We start from the raw sequence: 17,983 nt of genomic DNA, 5'->3' as shown, positions 1-17,983 counted from the left end.
ATTTCCCCGGGAAATCTATTCTCTCCGAAACAGAAATAAAGACGAGCAGAACAAGATGCTAATGCATCCCACACCGTTTCCTGAAAAGCTTTTAAAGTGTTACACTAAGGTGAAATTAACATACCATTGTCTCATTTGCGTAGATTACCGCCTTCTAATGATCTAAAGTATCAGTTTTCTGAAAAGCAGAGTCATGAAGCTGTCTCTATAAATGGCAATATTCCGTAGCTACATGCATACCAGAAATCTAACAAGTGAAAAACTATGCAGTTATATTAGCATTAAACAAAACAAGAGGACGTGTCGACACTTGCACACACTGGGAGCCAGATACATTCCTGGTCAGAAACAAAAACTCCTAGTATCATCCGACAACAAGTAACAGTGAGAGACTGGAGGTAGTTTATGGAAACTCCACAGCTTCAGATGTTCATGCACTGGCCAGTCTCAAAGAACAGTTCCACCCCAAGCACATAATGTAGATGTGTAAATAAAAACAGTGGGGCAGATGTATTAAGCCTTAACAAGAGATAAATGCAAGGGTGATAAGGAGAGATAAATGTCCAGCCAATCAGCTCCTTGCTGCCATTTTTCAAACACAGCCTGTAACATGGCAGTTAGCAGGTGATTGGCTGGACGTTTATCTCTCCTTATCACACTTGCATTTATCTCTTGTTAAGGCTTAATACATCTGCCCCAGTGTTTTTAAAACTTATAGGGGTGTTAAGGCCCCCATACATTAGTCCGACTTGTCCTAAGGACAAGTCGGACCCGATTTCCCCCTGCAGCTCCCCGGGAGGGGGACACACGATTTGGCACTTGATGTGCCAAGTTTTGCAAATGATACATCGCATGCAATGTATCATTTGCAACTCCCGGGGAGCTGCAATGTGGAGCGAGCAGGGGGGCCGGGGACATCGAGGTGTCGGGCGGGGGATGCTGCAAGGTGGTTGGGGGGACGGACGCACGCTGCTAGTAGTGCGGACGCTGCGGGGGACACAGGCGGCAGTAACATAGAGCCGGGTGGGGGAGCTGGGAGCTGTCAGTACTGAAAAAAAAAAAGCCCATACAATGAATGGGCAGCCTGTGATTGGCTGAGCGCTCTCTCAGCCAATTGCTGACAGGCTGAGAGAGCGCTCAGCCAATCACAGGCTGCCCATTCATTGTATGGGCTTTTTTTTTCAGTGCTGAATGCTCCCGGCTCCCCCTGCCCGGCTCTATGTCACTGCCGCCTGTGTCCCCCGCAGCGTCCGCACTACTAGCGGCGTGTCGTCGTCCCCCCCCTACCCGGACGGAGCATGACAGTTTCCTGCACCGGCTCCCCCTGCCGCCCCCCTCCCTCGCCGGCATCTCCCGCCCCCCTCCCTCGCCGGTGTCCTCAGAGTCCCCACGGCTGCACATAAGATTTATCTTATGTGCAGCCGGTCCGACGTCCCGACTCTGACCCGATGCGCACGGGACCGCGCATCGGGTCGGACCGGGTGTCAAAACCTGCGATTTGGTCTGATTTCACTGCCCGATCCATCTGGATCGGGTGAAATCGGGGCCAAATCGCATATTGTATGGCGGCCTTTAGTGATGCTCTTCCACCAAGTTAGTAAAGGGTGATAAACTACCAACCAACAAGTCATTTTTGAAATCCAGCCTGTAACATGTCAGATAGGAGCTGATGGGCAGGGAGTTCCCATGCTAATCAGGCAGTGACCGATATGCGAGAGGCGGGCAGCTGAGATCACCGGATATCAGCTGCCCGCCCACGCATATTTAAGGTTGCTCTGAGCAACCTTAGATCTGCATGCACCTTCCACATCTCTCTATGGTCGGCGACCATCGGAAGATGTGGGACGGTCCCAGTGGCAGGCGAACTGATATAAAAAAATCCATTCGCAGCCATTTGGTGGGCCAATCGCAAGGCGGGATCTGGTTAATTTGGAAGGATGCGATTTTGCATCCAAGCGAATGAACCAGAATAACCCCTTATAAGTCCACTCAACAGAAACTATGGGCCAATTCAGACCGGTTCGTACAGGTCTGAATTCGGCCCTCGCCCCCCAAAGTTTTTGCTCTACGCATTCGCATTGTCGCCAATGTGCAGGCCCTGGCAGCGAGCACCTTCAGCTAAGTTGCTTCTCGCCGAGGCGCTCGCAGCCTGAGTGACACTGGGGTCTGCACAATATTTCATGGGCATCCCACAGGAATGCTAGGACCCCAGCGAATGAAAGCATGCCCCTGTTTGCTGAGGGGGGCTGATGACGTCACAATAGGCAGAAGACCGAGCTGCTTAAAATTAAAGCCTGGCTTACTTTTATCTGCGAACAGAGGAAAAATCATTTGATGGGGAGTAACTGATTGTGAGTAATGCGTTAGTTTGTGCTCTTTCTTATACTGCTACTGTGATTGATCCTAACGTTAAGTATTGTGGGGTAGATGTATGAAGCAGCGATAAGGGAAAATAAGTGATAAAGTGCCCGGCCAATCAGCTCCTGACTGTCCCTTTTTTAACCCAGCCTGTAACTGAACAGTCAGGAGCTGATTGGCTAGTGATACAGTACCAGGCACTTTGGGGAAGATGTATTAAGCCTTAACAAGAGATAAATGCAAGGGTGATAAGGAGAGATAAACGTCCAGCCAATCAGCTCCTTACTGACTTTTTTCAAACACAGCCTGTAACATGGCAGTTAGCAGGTGATTGGCTGGATGTTTATCTCTCTTTATCACCATTGCATGTATCTCTTGTTAAGGCTTAATACATCTGTCCCGTTATCACTTCTCCTCACTTATCACTGCTTCATACCCCTCAGAAAGAAAACCTTTGTGAACAGACCAGAGTGCATTTCATCTTTGTAGACGAAATCCTTGAATGCATAACTGCTGAAAATCTCGAATACTAAAAAGTATTTCAGTTCTAACAAAAACATGACAGGCAACATAGTACCTTGAAAGCAGCAGGACAGGTTATACCAGACTGCGTTACAGAGTGTAGAAGGGTGTGCAAATATGAAGAAGGCAAAAATAAGCGGAATAAATTGTGCCAGCAAAGTACAATCATCTTTTCTGTTTATTAAATGATCTCTCGCTCCCCCCAAAAAAAAGGAAACGCATCCAGGTTTGTTTATGCGTTTTTGTTTTATATTAGCATTTATACATACTGTACCTTTTACTTTCAGATCTTCCACTGTACACGGAAATAATCCAATGCTTGGCTCCGGACTTAAGCAGTCTTCTCTAACTCAACTTGGATTGGGCTACCTAGGCCTGGTTACAGGCCGTCCATTGTGCGTTAAGGCCTTGTTCGCTTCAAGATGTTTTTAGATGGGTATGAACAGGATTTTCAAGCCTTGTAACCACCTAGAAAAGAGAACATATTATTCCCTATGGGCTTGTTGTCAATAACATACTTTACAGCATTCCAGTCTGTAATTAGATTTAAAATATGTAATGTTCTACACCAAGGTTAAAAAAAATTCTAGCATAAAACTTGGATCCGGTCTCTCATCTAGTGTATGAATGTTACGAATCTTCTTACCCGTTCCCCAACTGAAGACCCATTTTTCTCCGGGGCAGTGCCAGCACTTCTCACTGCTATGAGGCATAAAAAGAGGCTGGCTGATGCTACAAGAGAGGTATAGCATTGGGAGGACTAATCACAAACCTCAACGGTACTTGTTTCCTAGCACAGCGCCACCAATTTAATTGTATGCAATCGGGTTGCAAAAATCAGGTCAATCGCATGCAACCAAATTGCATGCGATGTGATTGACCCGACCGACCCGATTTTTTACATTGGAACCAATGTTAAATGGTGCCTGAGACCCGATTTTACATTGGCCACAATGTTAAATGCCCCCCAGACCCCATTTTTCATTGTATGCCCCCCCATTGTTAACGCCACGATCAACGTGAGTCCGCGATGGGCGGCGGTACGCGTCCTCCGACCTTTTCATACCCCCACTATCCATGTCGGCGTGGAGTTGATTTTATATAGTGTGGCGAGCGCAGCGAGCCGCCGAGCCCGAAGCGTGGAGAGCGCAGCGAGCCCCGTGAGGGGACGCGGATTACTTCACAGGTATTACGCGTCCGCTCGCCACGCTTTGGGCTCGGTGGCTCGCTCTGCTAGCCACACTATATAAAATGAACTCCACGCCAACGTGGATAGTGGGTATATGAAAAGTTTGGAGGACGCGTACCGCCGCCCCTCGCGGACTCGCTGCGCTCGCCACGCTTCCTGTTGGCGTTCATCGTGGGGTGGCGTTAACAATGGGGGGTATTTGACATACAAATTACCCATCAGGGTGGGTATACAATAAAAAATTGGGTATGGGGGGCCATTTAACATTGGTTCCTATGTAAAATCGGGTCCATCGCATTGGTCACATTCTATGCCATTATAATGGCATACAATCAGGGCTATTTTTCAGTAGGCTCCAGCAGGAACTGAGGCCCTTATTCTAGTTCACTCTGACAAAATATTTCTTAGATGGACAAAACCATGTGCACTGCAGGTGAGGCAGGTGTTACTTGTGCAGAGATAATTAGATTTGGGTGGGGATTTTCACCTGCCTCACATGGTTTTGTCCATCTAAGAAATATTTTGTCAGAAAGAGTGAACTAGAATAAGGGCCTCAGTTCCTGCTGGAGCCTGCTTAAAAATAGCCCTGCATACAATATACCCGATTTTACATAGGAATTTAACATTACATACAATGCTTACAATGTAAAATCGGGTCATTCGCATCGCATGCCATTATAATGACATGCGATGGACCCGATTTTACATTTCTCGGGAAGCCTCAAAAAAAAGGCCGAAATCTGGTCGGTCGGGTCCCATCGCATACCTTAAGTTAAGGTATGCGATGGGACCCGATGGGACCCGTGCTAGGAAACAAGTACCACCTCAACAAAAACGGACCTGATTTGCTGGTCGTGTATTAGAGAACCAATGTAGGCACAAGAAGGCTTTCAATGTAGACTTCCTGGAGACTTTGGCTAGAGAGTGACTGAGTATGGACTTTAAACTGGTAAGAGTTCCTACCATATGGTATCGACCTACTGACAGTCTAACTAGTGGTCTCCAACCTGTTGCTCGCGAGCTACCAGTAGCTAAGTCATAGTTTGGGTAGCTCGCCTAGCTACAGTACTGCTGTCAACTGGGATTAAGTGCCTGAAATCAGGACCTGAATCCTGGAGCCACCACAAGGCTTAAATATAAATAAAAGGCTACCTACTCCTCATCTCTATAAAGAGAAGTACCCCCCACTGAACACTAGAGGCCACTCGACGGACCAAATTACTCATTTGTGTGCTAAAAGATGCCATAACAGAAAGTGAAAGCAATTTTTACAGAGACACTGATCTGTTTCAAACATGGATATGGAGAGAGGCAGTTGTAAAGACAGATTGGAGGTAGGAGCAGATAGGGACTGGGGTGGGATAGAGTGTTTGTGGGATAAAAACTGTCACAGCTCAAAGTGAAAGTAAATTGCAGAAGCCGTTATTTACACATGCTTTTAACTAGTTAATAATGAAGGTCCCAACTGCTGAGAGTCTGTAGCTGCACCACTGCCTGTAATCTTTAATCAAAATACTTTCAATTGGAAAGTTACCACCAAAACACAATGAGGGTTGGTGGGGATGGTACAGTATATAGGGGTTAACTCTCCATTATGTGCAAGAAATGGTTCACTTAACACATGCAAAATAAAAGGTACAAAGGGCTGAACAAATCAATTAAAAATGACACACACACATGCCTGAGCAATTCTTTTAAAGAGAAACTAATTGGTGGTAAACTTTAATAGACTTTTTAACTATAGTTTACAAACCAAGCAATACTGTATATAAACTATGTAAAATAAATATTGGATATCGTTCAAGCACCGTTTATTTTCATAAAGATTTTAAAAAAATTGCAGAATTCAAAAAGTTTGTGAACATTACAGATTTTCAATATTTCTGCTGAAATTTGGCCTTAAATTAAGTCAGATTTTCACAGAAGTCCTCAATAAAGATAAAAAGAAAGAAATCAAACAAATGAGACAAAAAATATTGGAGGTGCTCATTTTTTGTATTGAGAAAAAATGATCCAATATCACCTTTCCGTGAGTGTCAAAATTGACAATGCAGCAAAGAGTTACCCAAAGCATACAAGTCTTGCCAAAGAATGGTTAAAGAGTAGACATTTAATGTTTTGGCATGGTCGAGTCAAAGTCATCAACTGCAATGTTGTGGAAGGACCAAACAGGCGTGGTGCTCTAAACCCAAAATACGGTAAAAACCCTGTTTTTAATAAGGGTTTTTACCGCATTTTTGTATGCAGTAAAGCCACTCCAACGGGGCACTGCTGCGAAGAGAAAATCGCCAGATTTTGCTGGAGATACCTTATAGAATTCTATGGGAATTCTATGGAATTCCCTCTGCAGTGCAGCCCTGTCACATAAGCAGAGGGATGTCCTTTGCGTTAATAATATGTTAGTGCACATGCGATTAGTAGGAATGCGGTAGCTGGCGGAGAGGGCCCTAAACATGGCTATTGTTATTGGTTATAGAAGAGTAATGTTAATCCAGTATATCCCTGTATCCATCTATCTTTTTCTACAAATACTTGCAGAAACTACATATAAATCAAGGTCTCCTCTTTAGTGGAAAGCTCATAAATATGTCTGTTCATTAATTGAAGTGATAAGAGGCTTCTCTAGCATCATTAGTCTTATTGCCTCAGCTTGCAAAAGCTTCCCCTGCTACACTGTGCAATTACTACATCTGTACAGCCGGCACCAGCCAGTGCTTTCAGGGCCCGCATTACTCATACACAAGAATTATAAATTGGACACAATAATTCTAATTTACTGACAAAGACAGATCGCACATTACGTGGCAAGAGACGCGACTGAAGTCCTCTTCAGCGCCTCACTCTTACAGATAAGGTCACGCTGGAGTAATTCAATGAGATGAAGTTATTGTACAAAAGCAAATAAAGCCGTGTCAGTCTAATGGATGAAAACACATGGGGGTTAATACTGTGAATTCACACATTTTAAAGCTTGGTAAACACTTTAACCCAGGTAGTGAAAAACAATAATGACAACATATGGACACACACACACATACACACACAAAAAAATCGGGTTCACGTTCACTCAATACCAACGTTAATGCTGCCAACAGAGTTCAATAGCGTTAACCCCTCAATTTTAGCAGAACACTATGAAAGTGCATATTATGCCACCAGCACATAATGCTGCATGAAGAACGCACTTTAAATGCTTTAATACTTGCCACAAAGCAGTAAGGGGATATTCAATCCCGGGTTACAACTGTCGGGACACCCCGACAGCCATGACCCTCTCCCGTTCTTTGCTCGCTCGACGGCAAATCGGCAGGCAGTATTCAATGTCCCGCCTGCCGAGTGCCGAAAAGGGGGCGTGGCCATGATAAGCGGACATGGATCGTCGAGATCCGGCCATGAGCTTGACAATCCACGGTCGTTCTTGGTAAAATGAGCCTGACTGCTTTTAAAGTCAGGCTCGTTTCGCCGAGATGCCTGGTCAATGCTGTCGGGAAAGACAGCATTGAATAGGCACCCGCCGCTATTTCCCCTGTCGGAAATAACAGCGGGGGATTGAATACCCCCCTAAGGCTTTCTCTAGGTTCTAAAAAGGTGCTGTTTCTCCAATAAGTGGGGTAAGTGAAAAAATGGTCTAGTAACCCATCCACTCAAGCAGTACTGCTAATCAATACACTGGCCTTTTGTGTTCCATCAGAGGAGAATTTATCCTAAACACATGTAATCCCCTATTCCATAGGGTAAACTATCATCTAAAATTATTTTGTGGCATCCAGAAATACTAGCAGTACATACGCAATCTCATATGTATGCACTGTTAATGCAGCACTTACTGTAGAATAGCAACTATACCATATTAATGTAGTATAGAATAGAATAAAAAACAAAAACTGCAAAATAAATGTACAATACAAAGATGAATTGAATGTTATTCTAGCTGCTGCTGACATGCAAAAGGACAGCACATTATAATCCCAAGAACATGGTACAGATATAACACGCATATTAAATGATATACTGCTTTGAGCTTTATATAAAAGGTAAAAACGTCAGGTTACCTGTAATTAAGAAGCGAGTATTACAGAGTAGTCTGAACAGTTAAACAGGACTGCATACACACCAGATTAAAAATTCATGATTTTGAAAAGTCAATAAATAATTAAAATCTGTACACCAAAAATAAATAAAAAATGAAGAACTGTCGCAGTACATCTATATATGCATTTATAGGACATGCCAAGCACATCACCAAAAAGCAGAACACAGTAAATGGGTACTACTAGTCAACGGCACACTGTCACATTTAGAACAGTCATCAGTGACAGTCAGTAGTTCCAGCAATCTGAACAATAACCACACAATTACACATTTCCATGGCAATGAGAAATGCTATACTCTAGATTAGTGGTTCAAAATATCGGTCCTCCTCTACCCTCAACAGCTCGTGGTTTCCAGGTCTCCACACAGAAATCACAAGTAAAATAATAATCTCCACCTATGGATCTTTTTAAAAAAAAATGTGAATAATGATTACACCGATGCACCTGCCGAGTGACCAGAAAAACGTGACTGTCGGGGGTACTTGACCGATATTGGGAACCACTGCCCTACCTCCTAGATTTGAAACAGTGGTAGAAATACATGGTTTGTTGCTTGTTATGCATTCATTCAAATTGCTGCCAAACATACTGTCTACACCACAGGGTAAGTGGTTAGGATTCGGGTTAGATTTACTCCCTGCCGGAACCACCCCATGACGACATGACAGCGTCTTCACCTTACCGCTGTACCCAGAGGACTCCACCTGGGCCAATAACACAGGCAATGTCGACATGCTGATATGCCGACATGCCAGACATCGACACTACAACCTTAGTGATATAAGAAATGTCGACAAAGGGCCAGGCGCTGGCGAGCGGGTGTCTGCGGCGAGAGTAGCTTGTTTTCAGCCATCCTCTCTGTTTAATTCAATTGAATACTGACCCGTCACGGTGAGCAATCAGCACTGCTCACTAGAGAGCATTGAATACCGCCCAAAGTATACAGACCTCTCAACATGACCCATTTCAGGAGGGATAGAAAGCTCCGCTCCTGGACTTTCCTCTTAATTTATGATGCCATCACCTGTGTTGAACAGGTAAATTGATAAGAAAGATGTTTCACCAGAGGTGCTGGTAAACTTACATAACAGGGAAGCCTAGGAACAGAGCATTTGGTCCCTCCTGGAAGGGGCCATATTAGGAGGTATGTGCAGATTCTAATATGCTTCAGTTGACTACGTTTCTCAATGACAGTAAATTTGCTAGTATATAATATTCTAAATAGTTTTTATATATATATTTAAACATTTAATGGCATAAAAGTCTTCGGTATGAACTCAACCAAAGGATTATTATTTACTTATTTTTTTGGAATGACGCTTTATACCAGATATCAACCACCACGGCAGAATCAAACGCTTCCCAGTCTATTAGACCTGAGACAGGCACAAGAGAAAATGGAGAAACAACTTTCTGTTCATGAAGAAAGGTAAAATCTGTGTTGCTGGAAGCATGATTAATACACAACATAAGTGGCATGTTTACCAGGCAATGAAACCAAACAGGCCAGAAGAAACATGAAGTACACAGGCATCAGGTCTGCGCTTACAAGAGGCTGAAATAAGTCACATCTTCATTAGCCTTCATCATCATCATCATCATCATCAGCCTGCTGGAATCTTCTATTCACAGTAACTACTCCTCTGTCACACTGAGGTGAGTCAGCACACAAGGCCACGTGGCTGCTTCCTTCCTGTGGCCTGGTCACACATAACACATTAAAGATGAACTGATAAAGATTTTGCTCACACCCTCGCGATGTGTCAAGCACAATCTGCGAAAAGCTGGGCTTTGGGTGCCCAAATTAAGCACACCCAGTACTTTACACTTAATGGGGGCAAATCAATTGCTTAAGCATGCCCGATTTCCCATCTAAAAGTGACAGGAGATCGGGGACCGCTATCCAACAGAGTTTTTGTTTTATCGTGCTAATCTCACCCTGCTGTGCCGGTTTTAGCTGTGTAAAAGGCTAAACCAGATTTAAAGAGCTGGGCACAGCAAAAAAGTGCCATTTGAGTGCCCAAGTGGGTTACTATTCATACATTTCTGGTTGCCAGCGCAGGAGGCTGCAAAGCAGAATCTATAGTGTTGCAGTGGCGGCTCCAGGGGTAGGGCTGCATTAAAGTCCAAATTTCAAATTTCGGCGGCGGTGGTGTTTTGCCTGGGGGGGGGGCAGGGTGGGTTGCACAGCAGCTCCCACGTGGTCTGACGCCGCAGTCAGCAATCTTGGAGGGGCCCAGGTTCTCCCGTGCAAAGAGGAGGCAGGTGAGGTAGGGCTCACCTGGCGGGAAGGATGCACAGTCCTACCGGAGGGAAGCAATCCACAGTCAGGCAGACTCAAGCTGGGTATCGTCCGGTACCTTTGCGGTGCGGTGGGGCCAGCTGGCTCAGGGGGGAGCGCGGCCGGCCCCTTTTAATGAGTTTTGGGCCGGCCCCTTTTAATGAGTTTTGGGCCGGCCCACCGGGAAATGGCTCGGTTTCCCGGTGGGCCAATTCGCCCCTTCAGTTGGTAGCAGTGGGTGTTGCTCCCCTATTTGAACTTTGGCCAGTGTGGCAGCCCCCTTTCTGGAGCCGCGATCGCAGCGTTGGCAGCTGTTCACACCAAAACAAAGTAACCAACAGCTGCCAGCGCAAACAACTGAATCCCCCCACCAAATCTATATGATGCATTTGTGCGCAACATACACAATAAGTAATGGGCACCCAGTAACTTGGGTCTTCTGGCAAAAACAACTGAACATCACCAGGTCAATTTAGACAGATCTGTGACTGAAAATGCATTTGTTTTAAATTATTTATTGACTCATTCTTTTAATTGTAATTAATATGTCATTTATATTTAAGACATCTGTCTGTAGAGTGAACCTTCAGCTGGGCAGCTGCAGAAAGTATCAATGAAGCTTCCTGCAAGATTTTCAATAATTTCTGCGGTACTTATGTATTTTCTGGGCGCCCAATTTTTTCATTGCATGCCACTACTTAAGGCATGCGATGCTTCATTGTAAAGACCCGATTTTTAATTGTATAGTCAACCATGGGTGATTTCATACCCCCACTATCCAACTACGCATGGAGTTGATTTTATATAGTGTGGTGAGCGCAGCGAGCCACCGAGCCTGAAGCGGGGCGAGCCCCACAAGGGGACGCGGATTACTTTACATGTATTCTGGGTGCGCTCGCCACGCTTCGGGCTCGGTGGCTCACTGCGCTCGCCACACTATATAAAATCAACTCCATGCGTAGTTGGATAGTGGGGGTATGAAATCACCCATGGGTGACTATACAATTAAAACTCAGGTCTTTACAATGAAAAATCGCATCGCCACTATATTGCATGCGATGAAAAAAAATCGGGCGCCCAGATATTACATAAGTACCATTTCTGCTGTACCCAACACAGTAATTCGGCTATTTTGATCGCCTTACCTTTCACTTAAAAGCAGATTTGTAGGAGCAATAGATAATATGTATAGGCCCATTTTAAGCCCACAAGGAGAAAATGGATTTGCTAGCAAACACGATTTTGCACTTTATTTTATCTGCAGCTTCAGTAAAAAGCTTTCAACATACAGTAGTTTATCCCATGCAATATTAAACAAGCATTAAACTTGCAAATCTAATGCATTCAGTGCACCGAGGGACTCCGACTGGAGCTGCCAATGGTACCTGCAGTGCAGTTTAACTCTGAACCATATTCCTCTCATCTAGCATGTATATCAGGGTTGCCGACCCTCCCGGAATTTGCGGGAGTCTCCCGAAAATCGGGTCCTTCCTCCCGGCCCCCGGAAGGGTGGGCAACCCTCCCGGAATCAGGGGGACCCCCACTGAGCCCCCCGATCGCGGCATTTATATGCCGCAATCCGCGGGTCTCAGGGGAGGGGTAACGGACAACAGTTACTTCGGCTATTTGTTGTAATGGGGGCGGGGCTTAATGACGTCACAGTTAAGCCCTGCCCCCAAAACGCGTAATGCAAGATTCCTCTCCGGGCTTCTCCCGGAGAGGATTTTTTGAAAGTCGGCAACCCTGATGTATATCACTTTTTGGGCATGTGCAGAGAAGTTTCACGCAAGACATGGAATAGTATCCACTATGCATCCAGCCCTGTATCACCACATGGGAACCATTGGCAAGGAAACAAATCATTTTTATTTTGCAGAAGAATTATTTCATCTCATTTGGGTACATGAATCAGTGTCATAAAGATCAATAAATAGTCCAATAGAAGACGTAATGTAGAGCTAGCTAATATTACACTATAGCAGTGGTCAGGGAACTCGGTCCTCATTACCCCACACAGTGCATGTTTTGCTGGTAACCCAGCAGGTGCACTGGTGTACTAATTACTCACAGACACATTGTATGAGGTCCGCAGGTGGAGTTAATTATTTCACTTGTGATTCTGTGAGGAGACCTGCAAAACATGCACTGCGTGGGGTAATAAGGACCGAGCTCCCTGACCAACTGCACTATAATAATGTACAAAGTTCATAATTAACTTACCAGGCTAAAATAAAGCAGATTTACTTCACTGACCTCAATGGTTCAACAATTAACAATTATAGCATTATAATCCACCCCCCCCCCCCCCCCTTTAAAAAAAAAAAAAAAAAGTTGGATCAAGAACCTCAGAAGTGTAAAGTACACAGCCACGGAGGTATACCAGATAAGCAAGTCCTAATCTCACTATCAGAAACTGCCTTAATGTTTATTCATTACTTTGCCAATGCGAAATGTCTTTGCATTGCACCCCAGAGGACTTCAAATCACTCAAACACAAAGCACTAAACAGAATATCCAGTAACCGGGCTATACACTAGGAGATTTTGCTGAGCTATCGGAGCATTACTAGATTGTGAGAACGCTGGCCCTGACCAGCGATGTAACTAGATTTATCCAGCAATTGGCAGGCGATAGTGATGAGCGGGGCCGTCCAACGCTATGGCACCTAAACACGGAGTGATATAGCTCTGAAATCGGCCCATGTGTAGGCCCCATAAGACTGAAATAGCTCATTTCCTAAATCAGACAAATATGAACCGTGCCAAGACAAGAGGCTACATCATTTTGAACCCGCGCAAGATTTATTTTGGGTATGCTACTACTGAACACTCCATAACATTGGTGTACAAGGCTTTAGCCCTAAATCAGATACAATTCACTATAAAAGCCAAACCAAAAATAAAGACTGTAAATTCCCAAATGACAAGTAAAATGTTCTAAAGAGTAGATACCTGCAATCATCCCTAAAAAAGCTTTATTCATGAGTCATGAATAAGGGGATGTAAGGGTCAAGAAGGAAGAATATACCACTAGTCCTGTTTCTGTGGGACATACAGGATTGGATGACAGGCTTACAAGGCCCCACCTCCTTCTCTAGGGGTCTGGCTACAGACTCCAATTAAACATTGTTATTCTATTAAAGGGTCAGTTACCCAATGAAGCACAAGGGAGCTTAAGTTGAAAATTATAACACCTGCACCAATATTCAACGGACTAGTTAAAAGCCCATTAAATGGTGTCTTCTGCAATGTACTTTCACTTTGAGCGATGACAGATTTAACAAACTCTCCACCCCACCTTCAGTTCCTACCGTATCTGTTCCTACCTCCAATCTCTGTCTTCACAGCTCCATCTCTCCATATCCAGTAAGTTTGAAAAAGATCAGTGTCTCTGTAAAAATAGCTTTCACTTTCTGTTGACATCTTTTAGTCTGTCAAGTGGCCTCTAGTGGTCAGTGGGGGTACTTCACCTCATAGAGGTGAGGAGTAGTAAGTATTTTTATAGAAATATAGATGATTAGTGTAAGTGTAAGTCATGGCTGGCCTTCTGGTTAATGAGCCTTAAGCATGGGCCCGTACAACTGCAGTCCCTCGTGAGCCCTTCATGTCCCAGTCCAACCCTGGGGGCATATATATTATGACTTTACTTCTGGGTTGTGGAGTCGGCTAAGCTACTAGGTTGCTCCAACCAAGCTTGTGCAAGTGGTCATCGGCACAGGATCCCCCAGCTGGTAAATACTGTAATGTGTAGCCCAATGGTGGACTCCAGCTGAACATGAACCATTTTTTAAAATAAATATGCAATTGTAAATGAAAAAGAATGCACGCCTAAAATAATAAGGAATTTCCAGCATCACAAACCAGCTTTAACCAGGATACATACAGTAGCGTCACTAGTGTGACTATTCCAACACTCGAGCTACACCTCTGTTTGCAATCATTTGTTTCAAGGTTATAGTTATTAAAAAAAATTATATCTGTGTTCTTCAGTAATCTCCCAGAAGGTCAGCCAGCCATTTATATGAGATAAAGCAGTAAACTTTCCCCATTTTAGTTAGCTCCATTAATGCCTAACTGCAGTAATTCATAGAGAATACTTCATAATAGGTACAGAACCAGTGAGGCCCCTTTCACACACACCGGCAGCCGCCGGGCGGGGAAATCCCGCACGGCCAAGAAGCCGTGCCACACACCGGAGTTTACAATGGTGGGGATGGCCACAGCGCGGCAGCCGTCCCTTCCAGTGGTGACATCCGGCTGCCACCGGGCGGCCAGGCCGTGGTCGTCCTGTGTGAATGGACACAATCATGTCCATTATTAACTACTGTGTGCCCGTGCGGGTTTTCGTCGTCCGGTGTCAGCCGGAGTGTGTGAAAGGGGCCTAAAGCCCCGGGGCTTGGTAAAAACAAAATGTTGTACTATGGTTCTACTATTGTGACCTTCATATACTGAATTAACTAGAATGCTTTTGGTAGATTTCGAGAACCGGTTTGGCCACCCCTGGTGTATGGTTATACAATCCTTGCAGCAGGCGGTTTCCTGCAGATGAGGTCTTCTGGAAAAATTGGATAACTTCATAACACAGATGTAAAATCTGCAACCTGGACGCACACCATCACAATCATTGGTCCAAAAACACATAAGTCCCTGGCTATGCACGATATACGTGTATTTTTCGGTCACAGTGATACCCCTAAGCAACATCTGTAAGGAGAGGCTTCAAAACTTGAGCAATGAACATCTTGCCTTTAAGAAGATTGTAATTATACATAATTAGCAATTACACTGAATTATGTGGAAAATTACTTTTCAATATCTGGGTAGGATTAGAGGCCCAGTTTAGAGCCCAGCGATGAGGTCACCACGGCCCTGCATGAGTGAAATCCCACCCATGTGCAAGGCTGCGAATGCACACAGGGGGAAAATCCATTCATAACCGCTCACAATCAAATGGATTCCCCCCACCCTCTCCCAAGCGCAAAGTAAGTCTAGACTTTTTTGGAGCAGCGAAGGCAGTGGTGAGTGGGTTGCTGTTGATGTCAACGGCCCTCCATCCCAACGGTCATCAGATATTCACTTTGGCTGCATTTTCCCAGCCGAGCGTGCAGGTCTGAATCAGGCCTTAGGCACAGACTGCCGTTGGTCAGAATTCAAAATGTTAGAATGCCGTCAGCGGGATCCTGATGGTGAAAATGAGGGCAATCTTTGGTTAAGTACGCTTTGGGTAACTCCAACCACCTTCTTTGGCAGCCTAACCCCACTCTCCTCCCAATGCAGCCTAACTCGAGCACCCCCTTTTCATAGACTAGCCATTGAAATCTCATAGTGATCCGAATGCAGTCCCTGCCCCGATGGTCTGGGCTTGCGGATCACATTTCTGCACATGTGCAAACCCTGACAGCGAGCTACCTATTCGCAGGGCGGTTCGCATCAGGGAGGGACAGGGGAGCGGTGGAGGCGCAGGGCCATGGTAGCGCCCAGCATTTTATGAGTGTCACCATGAAAATGCATGGCGTTCCCATGGGTTAGTGGGCAGGGCCGATGGCTTCAGCCGGCCCGCCCTGTCTTTGTCCTGGGCGCCTGCAAATAAAAGTCAGTTCAGACTGACTTTTATTTGCGATGGCAGGAGAAATCATTCAGTGGTCGGCAACCATCGAATGATTTCCCATGCAGCGGCGGCACGCGAGGGGATGTGTCTTCAGAACACATGGTTGTGAGGGGAAATGGTGGAAATCTATAACACAAGAAATCTATAACACAAGCCTTCAATTCAGCACACAAACTCTCTCTCGCTACACTGTGTCTTCAAAGACAGGTTAAAGATAAAGCGTAAAGCCTGCGTTGATATACAGTACAACCCAAGTCTCTGGGTCAGACTGTTTATAATAATTTTCCACCCAGATCCAGCGATTTATGCGTTACTCCCATATCATAAGGGCATTCATTTCACATTGAAACCTATTAACTTACCCTTGCAGTGCCGTTTATTTTACATTAGAGTTTATCTCGGTCTAAACTTTTTACTGCAACCACGCAAAAGGGTTGTTCAAAAACTGCAGTAAGAACAGAAGAAATTCTGCTTGGGATCTCTCTCTCAGCCTGAGTGAGACTTGTGGGCATTTGTCAACACTGGCAAGCGATATGGCTGACTGCTTAATTCTTGCACTAATCAAGGCCTTAAAGAGAACTTTAGTCACAGGCCATGAATGACATCAATTTATTCATGACATTACCGGTCTTCTTTTAAGTAGAACGATTACACAACACATGCAGATTCCACTTATTACTCTAGCAAATTACATTTTAATTTCTACCAGGCAGCATGATGACAGCCACAGAGATTCCTGTAACAGCATTGCTTATTTAGGTCACATAAAGGAGATTATTGGCAGCAGAAACGGGAAACCTAATCAGGTGATAAAATGTCAATTTTGCATCACACTCCAATATTTATATTGCATTATGCTTATGGATTCAGGTCTTGCTCATGGGTTTTGAGTGAAATAGATTACAGTATTTATGTTTTTCCATCAGAGCTTTCAACCTAGTAAAAAACTTAACCCTTTTGAGTGCCAATGTTGCTGTGAAGGTTCCTCAAAATATCTGCTCAAAGGGTTAATCTAGCTCTACCCTGAGCTTTGGGGGTGTTTATTTTTTAAAATCTTTATAAATAATGAATTCAGAACTGGAACAGTAATATATAAGGTATAATGGGCGAGATTCATCAAACTAAAAATGCTGTAAAAACCCAGTTTTTGGTTTTTTTACCGCATTTTCATATGCAGCAAAGCCCCACCGCTGGGGGTTACACCAGTTCTATATGACGTAACCCCATGGAAGCCTTTGGGCTTCCCTTCGCATCCCCCTCCGCCCAGCGAGCCCCCCGCCGATCTGCGATGCCCTCCCTCACCTGTGTCCGGGCAGCCTCCTGCTGTGCTGCCCGGACCAGTGATTTCCTCCTGCCTGCACCACTTTCGAGTGCAGGGAGGAGGAAACGGAGCCCTTAAAGCCGGGTAAGGGTGCAGGCAGGGAGGGGGACCCGCTGCACATCGCCAGCCACCGCCTTTGAGTTAATAATCGCATATGTTAGTACATATGCGATTATTAACAATGCGAATGCCGGCGATGTGCAGCGGGGGTTTTTAGTGAATCCCGCCCATTGTGTAGAAGCTTAATACAGGTCTGGTGTAATAATGCAATAAACAACCTGAAATGCTGAATTCAGTGCAACCCATACAATGGAGACATATATAGTTATAAAACAATGATGCTTGAAGAAATATTTATCTGCAAAGTGATTTACAGTCAGAGACCATTTAGGGGAGGTAATGGGGAGTTGTTGGCAAAATGCAGATGTGTCGCAACCATTTTTTTTTGGGGGGGGGGGGGAGCAGTCCCAGTCTACAACCCTGACCCTGTGTGCACAAAACGTAGCAAAATAATCTTGATTCCGGTTGTCAATCTGCATGACGCTAGGTATTCAAAGGAGTATAGTATCTGCGACTATTACTGCATACTTGTACACAGTTGCTTGGATCTT

At 44.8% G+C, this 17,983-nt stretch overlaps 1 protein-coding gene across 4 annotated transcripts in view; it reads right to left on the bottom strand.

Annotated features, from left to right (window-relative positions):
- OSBPL3 (oxysterol binding protein like 3) overlaps positions 1-17,983 on the bottom strand; it is a 173,994-nt gene that overhangs the window by 120,389 nt on the left and 35,622 nt on the right. For all 4 annotated transcript variants that reach the window (XM_083189186.1, XM_083189189.1, XM_083189188.1 and 1 more), the window contains exon 2: positions 3,155-3,348. The gene's annotated coding sequence lies outside the window, so the exon portion shown is untranslated. The remainder of the gene's footprint in view (positions 1-3,154; positions 3,349-17,983) is intronic.

Source organism: Crinia signifera, chromosome 5, assembly GCF_055691185.1.
Source record: "Crinia signifera chromosome 5, ASM5569118v1, whole genome shotgun sequence".
NCBI lineage: Eukaryota > Metazoa > Chordata > Amphibia > Anura > Myobatrachidae > Crinia > Crinia signifera.
Note: the sequence above shows the minus strand (reverse complement) of the source record. Positions and strands in the feature narration are given on the sequence as shown.